Source organism: Heterocephalus glaber, unplaced genomic scaffold (genome assembly GCF_053883595.1).
Source record: "Heterocephalus glaber isolate CG9 unplaced genomic scaffold, H.glaber_assembly_v1.0 deba00001687, whole genome shotgun sequence".
Taxonomy (NCBI): Eukaryota; Metazoa; Chordata; class Mammalia; order Rodentia; family Bathyergidae; genus Heterocephalus; species Heterocephalus glaber.
This window is the reverse complement of record NW_028258412.1, coordinates 1,822,295-1,844,988: the sequence shown is the minus strand read 5'-3', so window position 1 is coordinate 1,844,988 and position 22,694 is coordinate 1,822,295. Positions and strand designations below refer to the sequence as shown.

Genomic DNA, 22,694 nt, shown 5'->3' with positions numbered 1-22,694 from the left:
GTCTGACTACAAGGGATTCTCAAATCAACTCCCAACAAGTTGGAGAAAAGTTTAAGGGGAGTTTTTAAACTCACTAGCAGAGAGAAAAAGTGCAAATAAAGCTCAAGCTGGTTAAACATCCAAAAATCATCCTATAGCCTTTTATAAGTCCATAGTGAAGGTTCCACAGTCCACAACCTATCAGCAAAGGTATTTTTCTTCCCTACACACATAAATGATGAAGACCATGCATATGGGGGAGAAAAGTTTCAGGTAGCTTTTAATCTTTCAAAGATTTGTTTGTTTCTTTGTTTTTTTAACATTTGTCTAGAGGTCTTTCTTATTAGTAATAGAGAAACTGTCCAACCCTATAGCTCAACTCTTAACAGAGGTTGAAGAAAGGGATCTGACAGCATTGTTTCAGATCACTCTGAGACAGAGGATCTCTGATGATCACTGACAGAGTTCCCCTTTCACCTCACTGAGGAGTCCAGGTAGGGACAAAATATGGAGATTTTCTGCTGATTACCCATATGGGCTGTCAGGAGCTAGTTTCTTCCAAGGGACTTTTGGGTAGCCACCAGAGAGTAGCCCTGGCTATGACCCCTCAGTTGTCACCTCAGTTTCTGCTAGTTCCACACAATCAGAGATCTGTCTCCAAAAAGAACCCAATTGCCTATCTGGTCAACATTCCACCTGCCACTGGCTTCAATGGAAGTGGGGATTCCTCAGAGGGCAACTGGGGAAACCTGTCCTCTGCTTTGAGAGTGGCAGCTGCCCTAAAGGCAATTATTGGCTGGCAGAGTAACCACTGTTTGGTATTCTACAAGGGACAGAGAAAAGCCTGAAATGTCTTTATCTGAGCTGATTTTATAAGAACCCCACTTTACAACATTTTTAAGCAATGAAGTCCAAATGCAACCCATACAAAACAAGAATAAAATGTAATTGTAACAAAAGACAATGCACAATAAAAACAAGAAATTTGCAAACATTTGAAACACAAAACTTAAAATTAAGACACTTTTGAAACAAAAGCCAAAACAGAGGCCAGAATTTATGAAACAAAAACCAGAATCTATGAAACAAATGTCAAGAGCCTATGAAAGAAAAGTTATAATCTATGAAGCAAAAAGACCTATTTTAGAACCTATGAAGGAAAACTTACCTTGGACCATTAATCTCAGTGGAAGATCTCCAAAATGATATAGGGGGAAGAGATGTAACTCCCAAACCTACTAGATATGTGAGACTCGAGTTCATGCTCTCTAAAATCAAAGAATGAATTCTAGGAACAATGAAGGTTAAAAGTAGGAAAAATTTATTGAGAGAAAGATAACTTCTGTCTAAGAGAGACAGAGGGGGAATGGGAAAGTGGGTTGCCCCTCTTGGTTTACTTTAAACATGCTCAGAATAATTATTAGCCTACAGTTGGCAAAATCACCTAACACAAAGCCTATTTTAATAATAAAGTGTTGACTATGTAAAAAAAGAAAAAATAAGCTACTGGCAACTCTGTACAGGTTTGGCTGTTTCTTGTGATCCTAGGGCTGACTGGGGATGGTGGAGGGGGCTTTTCATCTCTGTCTCTGCCCAGCAATGGGCACATCACACTAGCCTAGAAAAAGATGAAAACTCAGAAATGAAAGTATGTTTTCTAGTGAATTACATATTATTTTCACACTCTTGGAATAGTGAAAAATCGTAAATTGAACCATTGTCAGTTAAGGACTGTCTGTATACACACACACACACACACACACTTCTCATCTACCCACACACCCACCCACCCATCTATCCATCCATCCATCCATATATCCATCCATACATAGATACACATGTACCTGATGCATCTATCCACCAATTCTCTCATCTACCTACATCTATCCATCCTTTCCTTTATTCCTTGAGCATTTCTGACCACTTGCTCTCTGTTCCTCCCCAAGCCAGGGTAAAGTAGGCTCTGCAGTGTCCTCCTGTGAGCTGGACAAGCTAGTTCACTGGACCCAGCCCCTCTGTGCACCTCCTACCCCATGGGTCTGTCAGGCTCACTCACCTGAACAAGGTCTCACTGGCTTGCTGAAGGTGCTTCAGGAGAGTGGACAGATGGGGTCCCTGTGCACTTCATGTGTGGAGCACAGAGAGGTGCCTGTGACCAAAAGCAGATGTCTAAGGAGGAGCACGAGCCTGTAGTCAGGTGCCATCACCTTCACTGGAAGGGAAGGCCTGAGGTTCAGAGGGCCAGTAGACACGCCAAAGTGGTAGGCTGGGGTGTCACTCTGGGCAGAAGGAGCAGGATGTGCAAAGGCACATAGGTACGAAGCACTCCCACAAAACCAGAGTTCTACAGGGACAGCTTAGACACTCTTCTCTGCCACTCTCCATTTTATAGGTGTGGAAACTGAGTCTCAGATGAAAGAAATCACTCATCGGATGATGCACAGCTGTTGACTCAAAGAAGTACCCTACTTCCCCTCCTTGTAGAATCACCTGGGCAACTTATTAAAGCTTTGGGGTCTAGGTTTAGCCTAGTGGCACTGACTGTATTAATTCATCAGAACATGCTCCATGATAAGAGCTATTGTCATGTTAGTTTTGTTGTTGTTGTTGTTGTTGTTGTTCTTTAAACATCTTAATTCTTCTTTAATTTTTGTTTTTTTGTTTTGTTTTGTTGGTACCAGGGATTGAACTCAGGACCTTGCGGTTCTGAGGCAGGCACTGGAACCAATGAGCTAAATCCGCAGCCCCATGTTAGTTTTATGTATGAGAAATCTGAAGCAGAATGGTTAAATAACTTGTCCTAGGCTGCACAACAAGTGAGTGTTAGAGCTGGAAATTATACTGAGCCAGAAGCTGCACAGCCCATCTTCTTAATGCACTGTTCTACCTATCTCACTAGTTCATTTAACTTTTTTTTTTTTTTGGTACCAGGGATGGAACTCAGGACCTCTACCAGGCTGTGCCGCTGAGCTACATCCCTGGCCCAGGTTCCTTTAACTTTTGAGGCTTATTGTCCTTGTTTTGGAACAATGTTGCAAAAGCACAGCTAGGTAAGCAACTTCCCCAACACTGCACAGCATATAAACATGAAGCTAGGATCCAAATCCAGAATATCTGGCTTCAGTGACAAACAATAAAAACATTCAAAGTCAAAAGCACAGAGAACATGGCTACTATTGGGAAACAGAAGGGGCCTGGAGCTCTCCTAATACTTCCCACACCACCCAAGAATCCTTTTTCAACTGCACTGTTGCCGAATGCAGTGTCATCTGCCCTTTCTCGCTCTCCTCCCTACCACTTCATTAATCATCATTTGAATTCTGTTCTCCTTGAAAGCAGCAGGTCATCTTGGCAATCAGAAACCTTTCCAGCTGGGCTCAATCCAAGTTCAGTTGCATCTCCTTGACTGGGAAGAACCTGTTGGTGTTGAAAGACTTAGCCATGAGAGGAGGCCAGCCCAGAAAAATGAGTTGTGAACGAATTGGCTTGCTTAGCCTCCAGCTCGGGAAAATGTATGAGCAGTGACATAAAAAAATGCATCCCGGGCTAGATCCTCACACATTCTCCTCCTCCAGTCCTGGCTGCCTCTCAATGGGTCTTTGGAGCTCTTCCTTCACAACCTGCAGGCCAAAAACAAAAAAACAATTGTGTATCCACAAATTCATAAAAGTATTGCCCAATGGTCTTGAAAAAATTCATGTCCTGTGACATGTTAACATAATTCTCATAATGGAGGTGTTGAGTATAGATTCTGTATATATTTATTTATATAGAAATCAACTCAGCCTGGGGCATATTATTTTTAATTTTTCATGTCTCTGGCAAAACAGACTGAGTTGCGTATACTGTATTTGTTTCAAGAGGTTGAGAGAAATTTCCTTCAACTGCAGAGCTAACTGGTTAAGTTATAAGGTACAAAAGGAGAAAATCTTATAAAATTCTTCCTGTACTTTAATAATTCTTCCTTTCCTTCCTTTCTGTATTTTGTGATAATTTTAAGAGTCCAAAGATTGAAAACGTGTCCTATGAGCATCACCCAGGCTCCCTTTCCATAACTCCTTTAGCAGTTTGCACCCTTTGAAGTTTAAGACTTAAACATTTGCATTCTAAGAAATAGGGGAAGATGGGAAAACTCACTCAGCTCAAGTCCTCGAACCTGAGTCTGGTCCAATGAGAGTGGAAAGGACTTGAAAATAGTTATATACCTCTTAATATTTTGGGGATCTCTGGTCCCATGAAAATTTGCAAGAAGATGAGGCTACTGTCTCTCCGCAGAAATGGACACACAATATACAAATTGAAGACAATATAGGATGTGCAATTTCAGGTGTGTCAGTCATCTACTGCTGCAATTATGCCATATAACAAGCCATCCCTAAACCCAGTGGCTGACAACAGAAATTCATTTTTCATGCTCACATGTGTATGAATTGGCTTGAGTGTTTTTGTTTTACATTGTAGGTTGGTTATACTTGGCTCCAGGCTTTGGGACAATTTGATTCTGCTCCCTGTGTCTGATTCTGGAGCCCAGGCTGAAGGGACAGCTGCTGTGTGTGTGGTGATGGCAGAAGTCTGAGAGGCAAGCCATGCTACACAAACATGGCTCAAGGGTTCATCATATCCCATCTGTTTACGTTCCATTATCCAGAGCAAGTCAAAAGGTCTAGCTCAAAGTCACTAAGGCAGAAAAGTATACACTTCCCCCAAAAGAGAGGGGAAAGAGAGTGAATGTGAGAGAAACAATACTCTTATTGAGTGAGTACATGATCTTGGAGGGCTAGGAATCAAACACAGGGACTTATGCGTGGTAGATAAATGCTCTACTATTGAACTGCACTCCCACTCCCCATACACTCATTTATTATCAGTAGACCCTTTGACATCTATCTGGGAGCACAGTTTAAGAACTGAATTATTGTCTGACTTTAATATAGTGATTCTCAAAGCTCAGCAAACCTCCAAATCATCCAGGGAATTTGGTTCAAAATTCAGATCTGAGGCTATTCTTCAGAGAATGATTCAGAGAAACTGGGTGAGGCCCTGGCCTCTGCATTTTAAGAAGCCACTCCCTGAGGTGATTCTGATGGTCCAAGATCCAGACTTAGAGAATCACTGGCCCAATGGCTCTAAGCATGCATTCAGGGCTCAGAGATGAGTTCAAATCCAAAATAGATCCTAGCTCTGATCTTAGGTAAGTAGCTTTGTTTTCCAGAGCCTCAGTTTTTTCCTGTATAAATTAGAGATAATAGTAATGTCTCTCATGAGATTGTTGGAAGGATTCAGAGATGATGAAGGCAAGAAAATTTGCAGAATGTCTGCTTAATCACATCACCATCATCACCACCACTATCATCAACGTCATCACCACCACAATCACCACCACCACCACCATCACCATCATCATAACTCAGTATCTCCCAGACCTGTGATGTTCTTTAACTATGAATCTTATATTTGCTGACTAACTTACTAGGCTTCTTTAACTTTTTTCTTGAATATCTACAATGGGAAGCTTTCTGCTTATGGCTCGGTTCTCTGAGCTGAAACTCACCTACCACATCAGGCAGTGGTGCTCTGAGTTCCCAAGGGCAAGCCAGAGATGGATTTCCCATAACCAGAACCAAATAGACCTTTGCCTCTAAGGCTCAGATTGGTTAGGAGCTATGAAGAGCTGATCAACATTGCAAAGGGAGAACAATGAGAAGTTCATTTCTATAAGGGGCTTGAATATTACATACTTTGGTATCCTCTGGGAATCCTGGACCCATCCCCGTGACTATTAAGGGATGTCAATATGTAAATAAATGAGTATGGGTGTATCCCAAAAAACCTTATTTACAAAAGCAGAAGGTGGGCCCAATTTGGCTACCAGGTCAGAAGTGGCCATCTCCTGCTGTAGTCCTTAGCATAGTTTAGACTTAGAATTAAACACCAACTCCAGCATGTCTTAGCTCTGTGACTTTGACCCAACCAATCATGTATAGTATAAGTGCTACTTATTATCTAAAATTTGACTCCAATATATTTATTTGCCCTACCTTTACTAAACACCTACTATGTGTCTACTCTGTTTGCCATAGCAATTTAGATTCTCAGGGACATTTTAGAGATTAACTAGTCCAGAGGTTGAAAATTGGCAATGTGTTCTGAATCTTACACACAGAGAAGTTCTTTCTCATTTTCCAACTGGGTGACTCTGGGCCAGTTATGGAAGAACTCTGTGCCTCGGTTTCCTCATTTATAAAAGGGGGATGGAAACTACCTCACTGACTTGTTTTGGGAATAAGATGAGTTACTACATGCAAAGGGTCAGGTTGGTTCCTGGAGTGAATATTCAGCCCCATGAGCTATTACAATATTAATATTGTTTGTGTTATCATCAGCAATATTTCCAACAGCTTTATCCTAGGTGGGACATGCACTTTCTGGTTTCCCTAAATTCTCTTTGTTTCTCAGTACTGGGGATGGAATCCAAGGCATTATATATGTGAGCCAAGCACTGTAACACTGAGCCAGCCCTACCCTACCCTGCTTCCCTAAATTCTTACTTCAGCTCTCTGAACTCATTTACTTTACCTGCCTTTCCTCTGAAGGCATTTGATTTTTCTGCTCCTGCTTACTCATTCGATTACTGATCCCTGGTATTTAACCTCTTACCACAGGGGGCACACAGCTCATGTCAGCCACAAGCCACACTCCTTTCAAGTGAACTTTTCTCTCATGCCTATTTCTATACTGGTTACTCAGGCACCACAGCTGATTTGCATTAAATCACTCCAACCCAAGGCTGAGGGCAGCAATAGGCCTCTAGCCATATGGCCTAGGAAATATCTAGGTGAAATGGATTTCTACCCACATGTGCTTAATTTGGCTCATTGAGCTTAATGGAATATATTTAAGGGGTATGGAGTCTGGCTACAAGGAAAAATCTATGCTGCTCAATTGCCTGCCCAGTAAGAGTCTAGAGAGAGATTTCCAGAGAGAGCCTGATTTATTATAAAATCCTTTCTGCCAGAGAATCATTAAATGTCTGCCATAGATTAAAAGTCAGCAATGTGTGCCATGGAAGGACATCCTTGTGGTCACAGGAAAACCCATAAGCCAACCTTGATTCAACCTTGAATGACAAGCAGGGACATGAACTGCCTGTATATTATTGGGACTATTAAAAAAATCATTGTCCTGGCTACTCAACTTATCTCAATAAAAGCATGTTGCCACTAGCAGGATGTGAGGAGCTACTGATTTGTGCTGCAGAAGGCCTCAGTTGCCCATCAATCTAGGGGACTTGCTCCTGTGTAACTCTCCTCTATCAGGTCCCCACGTAGCCATGCCCCTACCCATGGCCACCTTATAAAAACAGCCTCCCTGGCTGCTTCTAATTCAGGGGAGTTCAGGGCCAGTTGGTGTGTGGGGGTGTGGCTCTGGGAGTGTGGAAGGTGCTGATAGCGAGGGAATGAGAGAGAGGTGCTGAGAGCCACTGCACAAGTGTTTCTGAGGCCTAGCTGCCTGCTGCCTGCTGTGAAACCCTATAAACCCTGCCCCGTGGGAATTGAGCAGAAAGGACAGGGACCTCCTCCTCTCTGGAAGTCTCTGAAGATGATGGTGGACAAAGGTGAGGTTGTCAGCTGGCTCAGGAACCAGCGCACATCCGAGTACCACCTTCCAATGGTAAGAATCCCAGTTACCAGGTTACTTATCCCCATTTTTAGGCATTAGGTAACCGGAAATAAGGAACTGTTTGGTTACCAAGTCCATAAGCCACACACTTAAGATGTGGCCCCAGCTGGCCTGTTTCAGAGTGCTTACTCGGGGCCTGCTCTCTTGGAGGAGTGCTGGGATCATGTGTTCTTGGAGGCCTGGAGTATTCGTGCTGGTGTTTTAGGTAGCACAACTTGAAGCTCTGTAAATATTCAGCAAGGGGGGACTGAGCTAGTGAAGCACAGTATATGGATACAAGGAAATACTGACCACCAGCTAGGATGAATGGGCTAGGTAGGCTATGCGTTCCTATAGGAGTAAGTCCTGGAAGCATAACATTGACAAGGAAAGCGGAGTTTCTTATACATGTGTCAAAACAAAACCTACCACCCCCAAATATGCACAGTTTTTGTGTCAGTTTGAGGAATTACCTTTGTTTTTCTGTGAACAAAGCAATTTGCCATATGATACTAAGAGTAGTACAGTGTTTATTGAAAATCTGGAAACTTCACTGCATATTTTCTGGATAGGCACATGTGCAGTAAAATGAAGTTTGTTTTTCTTTACAGTGCTGGAGATGGAATGAGCCCTGTGCAGGGGTGGCTGCCTGCTGTCCTTTGTCCTTGAGACCTTGGGAGAAAGGGGTTATAACCGTGTTGAAGGGCAGGTGGATCAGCCTGTCAGTTAACTTCCTATCCCTGGGACAAAAATCCTGACACCTGCAACTTGAATGAGAGGTTTATTTGGCTCATGGTTTCCAGTGGAATTGAGCCCATGGTTGCCTGGCTCTAAGGCAGAAACTGAAAGGTAGAAGCCTCATGGAGCAAGAATAAGGGTGAAACAATGGACAAGCATACACCCTTCTTATCTAGCTCTGTTTCCTAGGAGCACATTAGGCTACGCACTCACCAATAGATTAATGTGCTGATAAGTATATTGTCCCTACAATCTAACCACCTTCCATAAGCCACAATTTTGGGGGACATTTTAGCTCTAAACAACAACCAGGCATTCCCTTGACTAGCCAGAAGGAATATCTGTGAGTTAATAACAGTTTTGCCCTGCCCTTTAGTGTTGTTAAACTGATTTGTTGACATTAATGTACTTTTCTGTGGATTTTGCCCTCAATTTTTACGTGCAAGCTGTTAACAAAAAACAAACAAAAATGGCTTCAGGAGGAGCTTAGGGAATGTGAGGAATGCCTCTCTTCGTCTGGAAGTGGTAGATGTCAATGTTTTCCCTGGGTGCTTTGTGCACTGTGATTCCCTGTCTTTGGGCATGAGCTGGACCGGGTTGGCAGGTGATGGAGGGCATTCCAGAATGGGGCTGTCATATGTACAAAATTAGGAAGGTGAGAAAAACCATATTGAGTAAGGGGAATGTATAATGCATGATTGAATATAGGAATTTAAATTTTTTTTAATGTACTGCAATAAAAGACACATTGTCATTAATTTCTCAAAATACTCCCCCTTACTTTGAACACTCTTAACCTATTATTCTGAAGCAGTTCTGGAAGTTCTTTTTTCATGAGTGTTTTTATTTGCACTGTGGTGGCTTTCTTACTGTCCTGAATTGATTCAAAATATTTACCTTCTGCGGTCATTTTGACTTTGAGGAAAAGCTACACAGTGAGAAGTTACACTGTGCCAGATCCAGTGAATGAAGTAGATGACAACACAAAATATTCTTTTTAAGAGCCTGCCTTTCTATTGGATGACCCTGGAGTGCAATATTCACCATATTTTTTTTCTCATACCTCTTAAAGATGGTCACAGAAAAGAACATCCAGACCCACTTCAGAAAATGGCAGGAACTGTGGAATAAGTGTGTCTGGAGTGAGGAGGAGTATTCTGAGGGAGATTAATCGCAATGTGTCTTTTGCTATAACAAACTTTAAATTTAAGCATCCATTGTATATTTTGATCACATCTCATATATAGTATGGGCCTAGATGGTGCCTGCAGTACCATAGAGTATTAAAACTCAGATGTCTCCAGCATCTACAACTAAGAGCACTTTATCCAAACAGCATTCTGTTACTGCTTTACCTTAGAGGACTTCCATGGGAGAAATTAAGATTTTCATGACTAGAGTCAGAGCCTGAATGTAGCAATTGATAGAGGCTCTCCTGCATAAAATGCAAAGTATATAAATAATTCCAACATAGTAATATAGTCATGATTTTTTTAATTTATGAGTTTTAGAGAAATGTTTTATTGAAAACCAGTAAATGATTATCTTTGGTGACATTATGTGGCCTGAACCTTGTTTTAGTTGATGGTGGTCTGAGCCTCTGGCAGACTTTGGCTGGCTTTGATTCTGTTTGTGTCACACACACACACTCACACACTATCTTAGCCAGCTCGGGCTGCTTAACCAAATACCACAGACTGGGTGCCTTAAATATCAGGAAGGCTGGCAAGATCTGGAGGCTGGGAAGTCTAAGGTCAAAGTCCTGGAAGATTCAGCTCCCTCGGGGCTCTCTTGCTGGATTACAGAAGGGCACTTTCTTGTCGTGTCCTCAAATGTGTGTGTGTGTATGTGTGTGTGTGAGAGAGTCAGGGAGTTGCAGAGGGAGAGAACACACTTTGGTTTCTTCCTCTTCTTTGAATAGTATTGATTCTATCATGGGGAGCCCAATCTCATGACTTCATCTAAATCCAGTCACCTTCAAAAATCCTTACCACCAAACATTATTCCATACAGGGTTAGAGCTTCAGCAGATGAATTCTGAAAAAACACAAATAGTTATAACACACACACTGTTGTAGGTCCTACAGAATAAATATGTTGCATAGCTGTTGTCCATGCCTTCAAGTGAAAGATAAACACTTTACCACTGAGCTATAGCCCTAGCCCTTTTTGTTTATTTTAACGGGGTCTCACTAAGTTGCTCAGGTGGGACTTGAACTTCTGATCTTCTGCCTCACCCTCCCAAGTAGCTAGGATTAAAGAGTCTGCATTTTTAATAAGTTCTTCTCTCTCCACCAGCCTCTCCAGAGGATCCTAGTTGCTTCAAAGCTTGAGAATTTCTTCTGCAAGCTTCTGTATCCTCTAAAGATTTTTGGAACTAGATGGATCCCCTGAAAGCATGATTTGACTGTGCAAACCAAGCCCTGAGGTTAACAAAGGCTGAGTAGGACATGGAGAAGATCTTTTGGCAGCAGCAGTATTCAGAGCTTGGATTTAATGAACTATTACTTCAGTGCATGGGGAAACGGGTGTATAATCCTGGGGTGCCACTGTTTTAAAAATTGAATTTCTGTTTGAAAGGGTAAAGGAAGAGAGGCATTGTTTCACTGAAAACTGGAGGCTTTCATTAGTCAGCTTTCCATTTCTGTAATGACATTCCCAAGAGAAACAACTATTTCAGCTTCTGCTTCTGAGGTTTCAGTCTGCGGTGGGTTGGCCCTGTTCTTTTGGGCCTGTAGTGGGCCCCACATCGTGGTGGTAGAAATGTGTGATAGAGCAAAGCTGCTCACATCATGGAGGTCAGGAAGCAAAGAGAAAAGGCAAGGGTCTAGGGACAAAATATCTTCTCCAATGGCATGTTCCAATGACCTACAACCTCCACCAGACCCCCCTCCTCAAGTTACACCACCTCCCAACAGAGCCAGCCTGGAACACAGCCTTCAACTAGTGGGTCTTGGGGGCCACTTACCCAAACCACAGCAGAACCTTTTCAAATCAAATCAATGACTCAACACTTTCATGCTCAGTGGACACTTATTATTCCCTGCTGCAGATGACCCTGCCTGTTTATAAAAAAGGGTCAATACAGTTCTTTCAGCAAGAACTCTTCAATATTAATAGGATTCATTCTTTCTATTAGTAACTCATCACTAATGTCTAATACTTCAAGTATGAGCATTGCTTGCTAAATTACTTGTCCCTGGCTTTTTCTTTTTAAATTTATTTTTCTAGTAACAGTATTAACATAAAAACCAAGTTCAGGTTTCATTCTCCCTTGGACATAGGCATTTGTGATTCTCTACATTCTTGCCAAAGAGCAAATGTGTAGGATTTATAACTCTCAGATTTTACAATCTGAGCAGTGTGAAATGCCACATTTTGTCAAACTCCATGGAGCTGGGAAGGACAAAGCAACAACTAAGGCCAGTTACTCACCACCACCACCATCAACATCACTATTATCATCATCACATTTACGCAGCATTTACAACATGCCAGGCACCAAGCCAAGCACCTCATCTTCACAGCATCTTGTCCTCACAGTGCCCACATTATCCCAATTTTTCAGATAAGAAGACCAAGGCCCAGACAGGTTGAGTGTGTTACCCAGGTTCACAACCACTGCACAACATCAGGCAGTCCAATTCCAGGGCCCCAACTCCTAACTGTCATGCTAGTCTTCCTGAAGAAAGGGGTGAAAAGTGAGAGGCAGACTATGTACATTGTTAATTAAGCACATGTACAAACCCAGGTTGGTTTCTGGTAATGTTCAAATGCATAAATAGCTTTTTCAGTGTTGGGAGGAGCTGAAAAAAATATTTCAAGCCAAAAAATAATTAAAAAGCTACGGACAAATCCATGCTGGCTGGAGTGGTAGTAGAGTAGCCGAGTGGTTTGGGGTTAGAGAATCAGAGGCTGGTGTAAGAGGCACATTTTACAGGCCAAAGGAAAATCCCTATTCAAGGAGTTATTGTTGGGTCTCCTAGCAGCATCCATATGCTTGCACTCAAAGGCATATGGTCACATGATTTAGGGAGTCTTGACTCTACTACCAACACATAGAAGCATGGGACTTAAGGGATGGTTACTCCACTCCAATTTCAGAGGTAAATCCCACCCCAGCTGGCCTAAATTGATCAGAGAATCCTACTCTTATGCATGGTTGAGTCACAGATGAGCACACAATCTCAGCCTGAGAGAACATGGGGGCTCCCTTGGCCATTGGAGATTGATTCAGAGATAAGAGTGTGACCCAAATTGATTCAATCAGAATGAACCTCAGAATTATATTTGGTTGCAAGGAAGTCTTCTTTTCTTTGGGAGGATGTGATGTATGCAGCTGTTCCTAACATTTTGTCACTGTGATGAAAGTGAGCTTGAAAACTAAACTATTGTGTGGAAGAAGGCGGCCCAAGACAATTGCAGAGAAATGGAGTCAGGATCCTGATTGAGCTATTCCTGAAACTGAAATCAACTTATTTTCATTGACATGGATCAATTTATTTCTTTTCTATCCATGTTATTTTAAACATGGTTTCTGTTTCCTACAACCAAAAGCATGTTAGCTGGTATGTGGAGTATTGGGCTTCTGATTTAAATATGAGAGGTACCTAATAGGGCTCATAGTATTCATTGTGAGCCCACAAACAAACTCGGTGTTTAGCTTCATCTTTTTTTTTTCTCACTACAGGAGAATTAACTCAGGGCTGTTGAGCTATATCCCCAGCCCTGTTCCATCCCCTACTTCCTCCCTGCCACTGTTTTTTAAATTTTGAGACAGGGGCTTAACTAGTTGCCCAGTCTGAGCTCAAACTTGGGGTCTTCCTGCTTCAGCCTCCTGAATAGCCGTGATAGTAGGCTAACTACTTAGCTTCAATCTTAAAAGAACTGACAAACAAATCAAGGCTTAAGTACGTACTATGCTAACCAGAAATTGATATTTTAGTCACTCTGTTATGAAGACACAGGGGAAGGAACTTACATGGCATACAAGAAAGCAAAACTTAACAAGGTTCTTCATCACCTATCCCCAGGGGACCCTCTGCGATGACACCTGAACCATCTTTCCTCCACTTCTCCCATCCTCTACTCTTATCTTCCCTTAATGTTCTGTACTCCATATCAAACAAACAAAACAACCACAATAAAACCTCTCTATCCCTCCAGCCCACTCCCAGTGCCAGCCCAAGTTCATTGAAGTATCTACCCGATAAAGCTAAGGGTCTTCTTTGAGGGTAATTCAGCTTCGAGTAACTGTGTTTCCTTCTCATTGGAATCTACCATGCTCTAGAAATATGCTAGGAATGCTGCTGGGCCTTTGGACTTTCTCTTCACCTTTGCAGCTACTGCTGCAAGAAAGAGGACAAATTCATACTCCTTAAGTGAACTTGAGCATTTACAGAGTCCAACACCCTCCCCTGGGGAGTTTGAAGGAGACAAATCATAGCTCTGTCTCCATGTGACACTTGTATCTTCTGAGTGATGTCATCACAACCAAGCAGTGACACTATTCCAACTTATTTCTGTAAAGCTTCAGCAGTGGAAAAAGCAACCCTTTTGCCTCCCAGAATCTGATCTCAGTATTTCAAAATGTTATTTGTGTATAAATCTGCGGAGGTGATGATGATTGTATTTCTGATTATACATTTATGATCGTTATGTCCAGGAATCTTTATTGCATTTCATTTCTAGTAGCAGCTGTCAGAAAATATTCTTGACAAAAGTGGAGAAAATCTGTATGTGTCAGGGATAAATGTCAAGCAGTACAAAATGTAGAACCCATGCAGTTTTAGACCCAAGGTCCATTCTGACTTTCTGGGAAAAAAAAATCACAGAAACTAACCTTCTTGCTTGGGAAAACTTGGAGTGCATGACATAGTTAAATTGTAATGATGGTCATCATGGTAGATGATTAATTAACAAAGTTTTATAGTCACAACAAGCTAAAAGACCGTCCGTCCTCTTCCTCCTTTCTCTCTCTCCACCCAAATATTTTCCTTGATGGATTTTAATCATTTAAAACTACCTTCAGATGTAGGATTTAAACTCTTTCAATTTAGACAACCTACTCCTGTTCAAACATCCCCATGTTTTTCCTTTAAGTCAGTTATGAATCAAGAAGTTTCTATCATTTCTCATTGTATGTCAGGCACGGTACTGGGTGCTAAAGATCCACAGATAAGTGGCATATGATCACTCACATCCTATAAGAGTGGACATGAAGTTTTCCTCTTTTTTTTTTAAATGCTTTTATCTGGCTTTAGTATGAAGATAATGCTATCCCCAAGTATTGAGTTAGGAAGTGTTCGCTCATCTTCTATTTTTAAGAAGAGTTCAGGAAGAGTTGATGGTCATTCTTCTTTAAATGTTTAGTAGAATGCACCAGTGAAGTCCTCAGGGCCAAGCTTTGCTTTGTTGAGAGCTTCTTTTTTTTACAACTGAGTCAATCTCTTACCCTGTTTTAGGAATATTCAGTTTCTCTACTGTATTTCCTTTTGGGTCAGCTTTCAGGGTTTACATATTTCTAGAATTTTTCATTTTCTTACATATTATCTAATTTGTTGCAGACAATTGCTTATACTAAGAGGTGTTTCCTGCTATGAAAGATGAAATAAAGCCTGAAACAAGCCAGACACAGTAGTTTATGGCTAATCCCAGCATTCTGAGAGGCTAAGGCAGGAGGACTGTAAATTCGAGTCCAGCCTAGGTAACTGGGCAACTTAGCAAGACCTTGTCTTAAAACAAAAATTAAAAACAGCATGGGGACATAGCTCAGTGTGAAGGCGCTGGTTTCAATCTCCACTAGTGAAAAAAAAAGATGTCTGACAATAGTATTACCAGGCCATGGAGGAAGAAAGGTTTAATGTGGATTTAGAGGTGGAAGTATGAGAAAGGTTGTAGGGAATGTGACTCAAATTCATTGGGTCCTGTAGGATAAGTAGAAGTTGGTTACACAGATTTTTTTTTTTTTTTTTTTTTTTTTTTTTTGGTACCAGGTAGCAAACTCAGGACCTTGTGCTTCCAAGGCAGGCACGGAGCCACTGAGCTAAATCCCCAGCCCTGGAGCTGGTTACATGGATATGTGAGGGTAGGAAATTATAGGTAGGAGTACAAATAAAGGCAAGATGAATAAAAACAAATGCAGGGCCTGCTCTAAGCCTACGAGGGGGAAAGAGCATAAAAAGAGCTCTATGGAACAGTAAAAGCAAGATCAGAAAAGGTGTCCATACCATACTAAGGATTTTATTCCTTGATGGTGAGACACTATCAATATTTTCTTTTTTTTTTTCTGGTACCAAGGGTCAAACTCAGGACCTTGAGCTTGCCAGGCAGGCGTGGTGCCACTGAGCTACATCCTCAGCTCCATTTTCTAAACTCAAAGACTATCAGATTTGTGATTTTCTAGGAAGATTGCTTGGATGGCTGTATTGAAAATGGTTGGAGGGGAAGGACAAGTGGCATTTAAATGAGGTTGTTGCTGACTTTTTTTTTTTTTTGCTGACTTTTTAACTGTGCATCATGAAGAGAGATGGAGAAGGAAGGGTATGGGGTAGAAAAGAGAGGGAGGCTGGATTCTTGTGACCCCAAATGGTGGAATCAATAGGACAAAGAGACAACTCACAGTGAGGAAGGAGAGAGGGAGAGGGCTCAGCGGTGCAGCCAAGGTCATCAGCTGGACTGTGCCAGGCCTGTGGGACAATGGGCAAGTTCATATCTATTTGTGTGTCTAGGGGGGGAAGTAACAGACATGGCTTCCTTCATGTTTTCACATTAATTATAAAAGCTTTAAGGAAAAATACCCCAAAGGGAATAAAGATATTCTGAAAAGCATTCTTGTCTAAAGGAAGCTGCATACATGGAAAAACCTTGACATTTAATTGATTTCAATAATCATCGCACCATTGTGTTTGTATTCAGGCTGTGCGGTGGAGCTTTGAAACTGCGGAGGGTTGGCAGACAGGCCCTTGTTAGGGGAAACAAAAATAGGCCCTAGTTGCAGGGCTAAATATTTTTTCCTTTTCTTTTTATAGGAGAAAAATGTAAAAAACATCATTACTCCCAGTCTGAATGACAGACTTATTTCTCTCCTCAGATCTTCCAAACAATAAAAAGCAGTCAGAGAAGTGTAGATGACACATTTAAAAATACTATTATCTGAAAATATCTCGTTTTATAGATTTGACTTGCAAACCTTATAAATTTCTTCTATAATTTAAAAAAGTCAAAATGAAACAAGAAACAATTCTTTAAACTCAAAACCAAAATGAAAGCCAATGAGGGCAACTATGTGCTATCTTCACAATTTAACCACACATGAGTGAGTGACTTTTTAACTGTGCTTCCTGGGTGGGAAATACCCTAAGGACAAAAAAGAAATTCCTAATTTTTTAAGTTTAAAGTAGCAAGTTGTGGTGGTGCATGCCTATAATCCCAGCACTCTGGGAGAGTGAGACAGGAGAAATCGCAAGTTTGAGCCTATCTTGGACAACTTAGAAACTTAGGAGACCCTGTCTCAAAATAAAAGTATTAAAAGGGCTGGAGATGTAGCTCATTGTGAAGGCGCTAAATTTAATCCCCAGCTCCACCAAAAAAAAAAAACAACAAAAAGATTTTAATTAATCATGCTATTGATACTGTTTTTCAATATATTGTGTTTCAACATATAGTAAAGTAAGTATTCTTATGTAAATATTGTTTGCAACTGAGATTTTCAGAATAAGAGAAAAGTAATAAAAATGGAAAACCAACTACATGAATGAAATCTCTCATCCTAAATTTGAATTGGAAATGGCATGAACTCATGATGTACAGTATTTCTCCTTAAAAATATTTACCCTTCCTAGATTTGGCCACTAGTAATGACCCAGATGGTGGTCTCTACGAACAGTTTCTAAGAGGAGCCAGGGATTCTCAAAGAAATGACCGACTCCACTGTGCAACATGGTCCTGCACATCCTGTTTCACCAGAAGCAAGGAACCCATCAAAGACTACTGAGGTTGTATGAAAAGAACTCAGGGGCCAACCTGTCTACTGGCTCCCACTGTCTAAAGATGGGACTACTAGAGCACTTGTGAAAACAATGACTACCATGCACTGAAACACAGCCAATCCATACACTCATTCGCTTCCTTCAGAAGGTGCAAAATAATGAACTCCTTCTGAAAATTGGTAAATAAAAGAACCAAGCATTCATCTTGCCTTTCCTGTGAGTACTATGTCTTAATCTAATCAAATAGTGAACAAAGAAAAGCTTTCTCTATAGAAGTAGTGCAACTAATCAGTGAAGAAGGAGTTGATAGGACAGTACTGTCAAGGCTCCAGGAAACAGCACTGGCTGGGCTGCCAATATCCCTCAATGGGAGACTGTCAGACCTCATGGCCTTCAAATGGAATGGGTCCACTACCTACAGGAGAGTTGTTAGTGATACCCATAATTTATGGAGTGCCTGCCATATGTCATATGGCTTATGCATGAAATCTTTGTTTTTCTGCAGCCCTGTGAGAAAGATACCATGATTCATGTTTTATAGACAAGGAAGTTGAAATGCTAGAAAGTGTGACATCCCCAGGGTCACACAACTAATAAATGTGAGGCAAAGTTAGAATCCAACTGTCTTAGTTACTTTCTGTGTTGCTGAGACAAAATACCTGACACCCAAAGTTAAAGGAGGAAAGGTTTATTTCAACTCACAGTTTGTAGAGGATTCAGTGCATACTTGGCTGGTTCTAAGGCAGTGTGGTGTGGCAGAGGGGTACTGCAGAGGAGAAACAGTCCATGGTAGGGTAGGCAGGAGGCAGCAACTAGCAAGCAGCAGCAGCAAATCTCCCTTTCCCTTTTATCCTATACAGGATACAAGCCTTTTGGGTGATGTTACCAACACCCAGGGTGGGGCTTCCCATTACCCATACCCAGAACTATAATAAACCAATTAGTGAACTAATACAATACTACACAACTGTTATACCTTGTGTTTAGATGTCCTCCCAAAGCCTCATGTAGTCATAGGTGGTGTTTCCAGAGGTAACTGAATCTAGACTCTGTGATTCATTCATGGTGCAATGGTAGGCCCAAGGGCACTAGGAATGAGAGTGTGAGTGCCACCTACCCTCAGTAGTCTGAATAAGATAAAAGGAGCAGAAAGTCTTCCCTTGTTGCTTTTGCTCTCTTCTGCCACTGTGAACTGTTGCCCCTCTGCCATATGCCACCCTGCCTTGGAGATAGCCGATTATGGACTGAACCTTCTACAAACTAAAAGCTAAATAAACCCTTTGCCCTTTAATTTGGGGTGTTTGGTATTTTGTCTTGGAAATGAGAGAAAAGTAACTAAGACAACAACCTTAATCCCAGTATCACATCCTTAATCCACATTCTCACACCCTACACCCAGCCACCTCCAAAAAGCCCCACCTATGAACACATTAGGCTTTGGGAGGACATCTAGATGCAAGTTATAACACCAATTTTGGTTCTCCCAACTTCCAAATTTTATGATAAAACTTTCTCTTTCATCCTCAAGAGATGGCCCAGGTTCTAGTACATTTTTAATAAACTTTGTATATGGGAATAGATTTAGATTTCAGGCAAGTTGTGAGGATGATACAGAACATTTTAGCTGCTATCATTTGGTTCTCAAGTGTCCTAAAAAAGCCCAAGTGATAAAGAATTTGTCCCCCATGTGGTGCTATTGGGAAGTGGTGAACCATTTAAGAGCTGGGGCTTAGTGAGAAATCTTTACCTCATTGGCAGCTTGTCCTCCAAAGGGATAGTAAGGCCCAGCCCCTTTTCTTTTTCACTCCCTGTCCATGAGGTGAGAGATTTTGCTCTGTCACTTGCTTCTGCTATGACATGTTGCTTTCTCACAGGCTCAAAGCAATGAAGCCACCTCATTATGGACTGGAACCTCCAAAACTGTGAGCCCAAACAAACCTTTTCATTTTATAATTTGATTTATTTCAAGTACTTGATATAGTGATGAAAAACTAACACACAAACATACCACTCAGTTTCTCCTCTTATTGTCTCACATTAGCACGATCAACTTGCCAGAAGTAATGAACCAATGCATTATTGTTAACCAAAGTTCATAATTTATTCAGATTTCTGTCATTTTTACTTAATGTCCTTTTTGTGTTACATGATCCCATCTTAGTTACTTGTCTCTGAGACATAATACCTGACACCCACAACTTCAAGGAGGAAAGATTTATTTTGGGTCACAGTTTGTAAAAGTTTCAGTCCATAGTCGGCTGGCTCCAAGGCAGGGTGGCATGGCAGAAGAGAATAGCAGAAGAGAAACAGCTCATGGCTGAGCAGCAGGAAGCACAGTGAGAGATCAAAGAAGAGAAGGAGATACACCCTTGCAGGCCTGCCCCCAGTGACCCACACCCTCCAGCTAGGCTTCACCTCCCAACATCACATTTAGCTACAGTGGACTAGTCCACTGACAAATACCATGATCCAGTCACCTCCGCGAAGCCTCACCTAGGAGGGTATGAGGCTTTGGAGGACATCTAGCTATAAACCACAGCACCAGCCTAGATACCAAATTCTACCTAACTGCTCATGCCTGCTTAGAGTCCTTTTGTCTGTAATAATGTCTTAGACTTTCTTTGTTTTTTGCTTTTTTTGGAGTTTATTTTCCCAGTACAAGAAATTTTGTTTTTGATGACCTTATAATTTTGAAGAGTACTGGTCAGGTATTTCATTGAACGTTTCTCAACTGGAATTGGGCCGCTGTTTCTTCATAGTTATACTGGGTAGTGGGTTTTTTGGAGGGTGACCACAGAAATAAAGTCCCCTACTTATTTATCAGATCAGCGGAACATACTACAGGCCTTAACCTTGATCACCTGGCTGTGGCTGTGTCTGCAAGGTTCTCCATAGTAAGATGCTCTTCCCTCCCTAGTCCCTCTGTGTCCTCCTTTGGAGAGAGTCACTATGCAAGTTTACACTCCTGGAGTGGGGATTATTTATGTTCTGTCTCCTTAATGACTTCTTTTTAAATTCTCTGCACAGGAGCTCTCTCTTTTAGTCTATATTTATTTCATTTGTTGATATCAGTAGTGGATTCATGAGTATTTGTTTTATACTTTGCCTTAATCTAGTACAACTTTACCATAATTCCCCTTACCGGTGGTTTTTTTTCTTCAGTTTTAGTTACCTGCAGTCAGCTGCAGCCCAAAAATATTACACAGAAAAATCGAGAAATAAACAATTTATAAGTTTTAGATTGAACTTTTCTGAGTAGTATGGGGAAAGCCTTCATCATCCAGTTGCCACAGACCTGGGGTGTGAATTGTCCTGTTTATCCACACTGTTTATGCCACCTGCCCCACTAGTCATTCAGTAGCCTTCTTGGTTATCAGACTGACGGTCAGTTTCCCAGTGTTTGTGTTTAAGTCACCCTCGTTTTATTAATGACCCCAACATTCCAGAGTAGTGATGCTGGCCATCTGGATATGCCAGGAAGTTGTGAATGTTTTCCACTTAATGAGGAAAGAAAAAGAAATTGCATGCTGAGGTTGCTAAAATCCACAGCACAGTGGATATTTGGGAAGAGAAAAAAAGAAACAGGGAGAAAGAGTGACCACATTCCCATAACTTTTATTACAGTATACTACCATTATGATTGTTCTATTTTATTGTAATTATTGTTTTATTATTAGGTACTGTTTTTAATCTTTTACTGCACCTAATTTATAAATTCAACTATATCATACTATATGATATATATATGGTTTGGTACCAGCATCCACTAGCATATTGGAATGTACTTTCCATGGATAAGGGGTAGCCATGCAGGCTTGATGTCACATCTGAGGCTGGCCATCGAGTCATCAAGGCTGGATAGCTTTAGGTGGACAACTTTGGTCCATGTGTCTCTCACCATTGTGAGAGTACCAATGCACTTACTAACCTGGGAAGTCGTTTTCACAGCAACCACAGAAGCACAAAAGGGTGAATGAGAACAACAAAGTCTCCTGAGGCACCACCTGCTCAGAGCTAGCACTCAGTGGTTTCTGCCTTGTTCTGCCTTGTGCAAGTCACATGGCCCAACTCAACAAGGAAAGGTGGAGAATTGGCTCCATATTGGAAAGAGATAAGCAGTTGATATTCCAGAACAATAATCTACTAGATTACTTCCTCTTGGGGATTGCTTATAAAAATTCCAGTACTTGGAAGTGTAGCTTAATGGCAAAACATCTGCTTAGTATTCCCAATGCCCTATATGTGATCCTAGCTCTACCCTTACCATCTCAAAAAAAGATAGATGAAGATGTTTCTAGGGTCTTTGAATTTCCACAATGAGCATACAGAGACTCCAGAGGCTATGACCAATGATCTGTTGGGCCAGTCCTAGTGCTCATCAGTATCTATGTTCCTTTCCTCCACCTCGGTAGCCACTAAGACTACATTTCCCAGCAACCCTTGTGTAAGTGGTACCATGTGACTAGTTCCAGCCAATGAAATGAGACCAAAAGGATCAAGCATTACTTCTGGGCAGAGATAATTAAGAAGGGGTATGCTTTTTTTGTTGTTGTTCACTTTCCTCATCTGTTTTTTGGATGCAGAAAACCCAGTGAAGCTCTCCAAAGGCCTTAGGGATGAGAAGCTATCAGATGGAAGGGGCCTGGGTCTCTGAAGGACTATGTGGTGCAGAGAGACCACAAATCTACACTGCTTTGGCTTTATTTGACACATTATTACTATGGCAAGTCCCTGAGACTTGGGATAGTGTGCTCTGAGTATTAGCATATCTTGGCTAAAATAATTTCCCTTCCTGGTGGCCACTAATAGTAGTAGTTGATTCCTTTGGGTTTATCCAATAAAATGTAATTTCTGTAAGATTTTATCTCTGAGTGTTCATTTTTGACAAGTGATCTGAGAGCCTACTGACACCTACCTACCAACCATTCCCACCTTTGGCTCTTTGGCTGATTTTCCCTTTGGGGAGTCACTCTTTTTCTTAACTGATATGATTCTGGAAGAGGTGACTACACCTTCTAGACCCTAGGAATGGAATATGTGCTTTCGGCTAAGCCCATAAAGTCTTGTGTTCCTCCTGCCACAGTGACAGGTTCACAGGTGGACATGTGACCTAAGTGAGTTCAAATTTCATCTTAAGATGTTGGCTGGGAAACTTGTGATGAAACTCTGGCTTTCTCATGAGACATTAACAGAGAAGATGACAGCCAGGGGAGGCACAGGCAGCCATCCCACAATCGTGATGACAGCTGGCTTTAGGAGGGATCTTACAGTGAGGATGGCAGAACAGAGAAGGTCCCTGGCATCATTTCAAGCAGCTAGATCAGGCCT

At 41.5% G+C, this 22,694-nt stretch overlaps 2 long non-coding RNA genes across 2 annotated transcripts in view; one reads left to right on the top strand and one right to left on the bottom strand.

The window, feature by feature from the left end:
* Positions 1 to 1,283: 1,283 nt before the first annotated feature.
* The window catches only part of LOC110348846 (uncharacterized), a 47,127-nt gene continuing 25,716 nt past the window's right edge, over positions 1,284 to 22,694 (bottom strand). The window contains exon 2 of the long non-coding RNA XR_002394423.2: positions 1,284 to 3,599. This is a non-coding gene — a long non-coding RNA (uncharacterized LOC110348846). The remainder of the gene's footprint in view (positions 3,600 to 22,694) is intronic.
* Positions 7,379 to 22,506, top strand: LOC147821934 (uncharacterized). Its single transcript, XR_015446200.1, has 3 exons — positions 7,379 to 7,650; positions 17,220 to 17,582; positions 21,950 to 22,506. It is a non-coding gene; the product is annotated as an uncharacterized LOC147821934 (long non-coding RNA).